The following is a 5,000-nucleotide window of genomic DNA, read 5'->3' as shown; positions in this document are numbered from 1 at the left end:
GCGCCCCACCCCAACCGCCCAACTCGCAACTCCAGCGGATGAACGGCGGACTTTTCCCGCAGTCGCAATGTGCAATCCACCCCTATAACTTGCGTTTCATGAAGAGTTATCTCCAATATGCGACATTCCCGCTGTCCCTATACATGAGCTGCGAGCTGTACCAGTTACGAGCTAGAGACGCGATCGCGTTGCTCTCTGAGCGGTCAGCTAGGAGGCGCTCCATCCATGTCGGCACCGGTGGGCGTTGCACTCGCAGTCGCAGAAACGTACGGCAAGTATATTACTCGGAAGAGTTAATGACAGTCCAAGCCCCCCTGCGTGGGGAGAGTCTTGCTAGGCCATGACCCACCGGAAGGGCGCAGCGTCCCCCACCCCAGACATGTGACGTCACACTATCGGTATTGACGACTAGACTCATTGCTCATAATCATTTGCCATACACCGGTGGAAGCTGCCGAGACGAGTAACTACATAGCGCGCTCGCCGTGTCACTAATGTACAGAGATACAACAGTGTCGACGGGAACCACATGAAACGTATACACGGCGCTGATTAGTAATAGATAGAGCCATCAGAATACAGATAATATATACAACTGTCCGTATACATACTGAAAGACTCTGCTCACAATCACAACCACACGTCAGCCACACGCTCTTATCACGCACTACTCTCTGCCTGTAACACGCACACAGACAATATGTAAGCACCAGCATGGAACAACACCCAGTGCATCCTCTCCGCCACATTAGACAATCCACACTGTCATAACCAGACTGGGAGGTCCACTCAGAAAACAGAATATCCCACCCTCCCGACAACCACCATTGCTCAGCCAAGCCACCAACACCCACACATGTCCTACACAGGGGTGCACCCAACATCACAATACTGCCTCCTCTCACAGCACACAAACAATGGCAGGAATGAAAGACACACGTCTGCCACAAGCATGGAATGAGAGCGCCGCCTGTCATGAGCCAAAGGTGCATCCTGACGTGGCAAATCAGATGATGCCGCAGGCATCCACTTACTATAATCACAATCAACAAACCGGCCGCCCCCCCCCCCCATTAAACCTTTCCTTACAACAATGTGTACCGTAACCTAACCTATATCGTACCGTAACCTAACCTATATCGTACCTTAACCTAACCTATGTCGTACCGTAACCTAACCTATGTCGTACCGTAACCTAACCTATGTCGTACCGTAACCTAACCTATGTCGTACCGTAACCTAACCTATGTCGTACCGTAACCTAACCTATGTCGTACCGTAACCTAACCTATGTCGTACCGTAACCTAACCTATGTCGTACCGTAACCTAACCTATGTCGTACCGTAACCTAACCTATGTCGTACCGTAACCTAACCTATGTCGTACCGTAACCTAACCTATGTCGTACCGTAACCTAACCTATGTCGTACCGTAACCTAACCTATGTCGTACCGTAACCTAACCTATGTCGTACCGTAACCTAACCTATGTCGTACCGTAACCTAACCTATGTCGTACCGTAACCTAACCTATGTCGTACCGTAACCTAACCTATGTCGTACCGTAACCTAACCTATGTCGTACCGTAACCTAACCTATGTCGTACCGTAACCTAACCTATGTCGTACCTTAACCTAACCTATGTCGTACCTTAACCTAACCTATGTCGTACCTTAACCTAACCTATGTCGTACCTTAACCTAACCTATGTCGTACCTTAACCTAACCTATGTCGTACCTTAACCTAACCTATATTGCGCCTTAACCTAACCTATATTGCGCCTTAACCTAACCTATATTGCGCCTCAATGTAACCTATATTGCGCCTCAATGTAACCTATATTGCGCCTCAATGTAACCTATATTGCGCCTCAATGTAACCTATATTGCGCCTCAATGTAACCTATATTGCGCCTCAATGTAACCTATATTGCGCCTCAATGTAACCTATATTGCGCCTCAATGTAACCTATATTGCGCCTCAATGTAACCTATATTGCGCCTCAATGTAACCTATATTGCGCCTCAATGTAACCTATATTGCGCCGCAATGTAACCTATATTGCGCCGCAATGTAACCTATATTGCGCCGCAATGTAACCTATATTGCGCCGCAATGTAACCTATATTGCGCCGCAATGTAACCTATATTGCGCCGCAATGTAACCTATATTGCGCCGCAATGTAACCTATATTGCGCCGTAACCCAACACACGTTGGGCCTTAACCCAACACACGTTGGGCCTTAACCCAACACACGTTGGGCCTTAACCCAACACACGTTGGGCCTTAACCCAACACACGTTGGGCCTTAACCCAACACACGTTGGGCCTTAACCCAACACACGTTGGGCCTTAACCCAACACACGTTGGGCCTTAACCCAACACACGTTGGGCCTTAACCCAACACACGTTGGGCCTTAACCCAACACACGTTGGGCCTTAACCCAACACACGTTGGGCCTTAACCCAACACACGTTGGGCCTTAACCTGCTCTGTAATTGTCATACGACGCGTTAAATTAGTGTAGTGTTGCCTAACTGCAACCCCCGCAACATAGTTTGCTACTCGCACTGCCCGGTCCGCAGTGTATCGCTTCATGTTAAACACCTTGCAGCTATACACTGTAATGTGGATGGCAGCAGGACGTACATGCTCAATGCCCTTTGCAGTTGTTCATTGGCATTTGCAGTTGTTCATTGGCATTTGCAGTTGTTCATTGGCATTCGCATGGCGAAGCACTTAGCCTACGCTGTGGTACGGCCTGTGTCAACTGTCCGCTGATGTTGTACGTCCAAATCACACACTGTACTGCACATTGGTCCTCATGTACTGAATGATACATCGTGGTACATGTGACCGTACAACGACTGCGCCAACAACGGCGAACCATGCGGTCCAAATGTTGTGCACTCAGCTACGTGTCGTCTCCCTATAAGAGCTGGATTGCAGTGTGGTATGCCCTGGATGGCGATCAGCATGAGCCGTCTGTTGATGTAGTGGCGCGTGTTGTCAGACGTAGTCGTCTCTTCTCACACACCGTGATAGCATGGTGCACTGCGTTCCACATCTGCGACATGCGACAGAGGCCGGTTGACAGTCGTTCGCGCAATGGACATCGCATACGTACGGGGGCCACCTTCCACGTGTTCGCGAAGCGTGCACATGTTGTTGCGTGTATGTGGGCAGACATAGTGTGTCGTGACACCTGACACAGGCATGCAACAATCGTTGAATTTGCAAATGGCGATGGACGCCTACGTTTGCTGGTGACGTTACGCAAATGAACAACTGGTAAACCGTTGTGGTGCGGTTGTTCTCGCTAGAGGTGAATCAGTGATGGCGACGATCGGTTGAGCTACCAACCGGTTGTTCCAGCGATACCCACCATGCCCACGAACGTGAATGGCATCTGGGTGTGAAGCGATACGCGGCGGTGGCTGGGTGGGACCGTCCCCGGCCGGTGAGGGGGGGCCTCCCGGCGTGCTGGCCGCGCGGTGCGTGGGCGCACGCGCTACAGCCGGCTGGTGGGGGCGGCCAGTGGCAGGCGCGCCGGCCGACGGAGGCGGCAGGCGGCGCAGCTGCGCGCCGGCGCACCCTGCACGCGGCGCCGTGCGGCCAAAGTAGGTCCTCGCGGGCCCGGTGCGAAGCGCGGTGGACATCTGCAGTGTGCTGGTCCGATTGAGGACTGTGTGCGCTGAGGATGCGCCGCCGCCCGGCGCTCGGCGCCGCGACGCCGTCTGCTGCTCGGTCGCCTCTGCGGTTCTCGCAGGTGGTTTGTATCGCAGCTGTGCGGACGTGTTGGCGCGTGCGCTGTGCTGGGAGAGTTCGCTTCGGCACCCAAGTGGGGCTTTTGTCCTTCTGTGGCGCTGGCGTTGGAGCTGCCGGTCACCGTAGGTGGCGCGTGTTGTCTCCCGCCGGCAATGCCACGACAGCACGCTCCCGGGCCTCTGTCGGCAGCGGCAAGCTCAGTTGGGAGCACGGGTGGTCGCACCTAAAGCGTCTACTCGCCAAACTCCGGGCGATTGCGCCTCTCTCGAACCCGACCAAGTACTTAGGACGGCGCTGCGCGCCGCCGGGACCTGAGAGGGTTTCGAGGTGTATGGTGCAGGGGAGCTCAGCCTCCTCCTGTTTGCAGAATAATTGAGCGGACGCTTGCGTGTTCGCGTGGGCCCCCGGGACACACTCCCGGGCGGCCGGCTGCTCAGCTCTAGTTGACGCAGCTCCCTGGTTGATCCTGCCAGTAGTCATATGCTTGTCTCAAAGATTAAGCCATGCATGTCTCAGTACAAGCCGCATTAAGGTGAAACCGCGAATGGCTCATTAAATCAGTTATGGTTCCTTAGATCGTACCCACGTTACTTGGATAACTGTGGTAATTCTAGAGCTAATACATGCAAACAGAGTCCCGACCAGAGATGGAAGGGACGCTTTTATTAGATCAAAACCAATCGGTCGGCTCGTCCGGTCCGTTTGCCTTGGTGACTCTGAATAACTTTGGGCTGATCGCACGGTCCTCGTACCGGCGACGCATCTTTCAAATGTCTGCCTTATCAACTGTCGATGGTAGGTTCTGCGCCTACCATGGTTGTAACGGGTAACGGGGAATCAGGGTTCGATTCCGGAGAGGGAGCCTGAGAAACGGCTACCACATCCAAGGAAGGCAGCAGGCGCGCAAATTACCCACTCCCGGCACGGGGAGGTAGTGACGAAAAATAACGATACGGGACTCATCCGAGGCCCCGTAATCGGAATGAGTACACTTTAAATCCTTTAACGAGTATCTATTGGAGGGCAAGTCTGGTGCCAGCAGCCGCGGTAATTCCAGCTCCAATAGCGTATATTAAAGTTGTTGCGGTTAAAAAGCTCGTAGTTGGATTTGTGTCCCACGCTGTTGGTTCACCGCCCGTCGGTGTTTAACTGGCATGTATCGTGGGACGTCCTGCCGGTGGGGCGAGCTGAAGGCGTGCGACGCGCCTCGTGCGTGCTCGTGCGTC

General features: G+C 53.2%; 1 non-coding gene across 1 annotated transcript in view; it reads left to right on the top strand.

Moving 5' to 3' along the window:
- The first annotated feature begins 4,227 nt into the window (after positions 1–4,227).
- LOC124584080 overlaps positions 4,228–5,000 on the top strand; it is a 1,910-nt gene continuing 1,137 nt past the window's right edge. The window contains exon 1 of the ribosomal RNA XR_006974494.1: positions 4,228–5,000. This exon is cut by the window's right edge and continues 1,137 nt beyond it. This is a non-coding gene — a ribosomal RNA (small subunit ribosomal RNA).

The sequence above is a fragment of the Schistocerca americana genome, unplaced genomic scaffold (genome assembly GCF_021461395.2).
Source record: "Schistocerca americana isolate TAMUIC-IGC-003095 unplaced genomic scaffold, iqSchAmer2.1 HiC_scaffold_47, whole genome shotgun sequence".
Lineage (NCBI taxonomy): Eukaryota > Metazoa > Arthropoda > Insecta > Orthoptera > Acrididae > Schistocerca > Schistocerca americana.
Note: the sequence above shows the minus strand (reverse complement) of the source record. Positions and strands in the feature narration are given on the sequence as shown.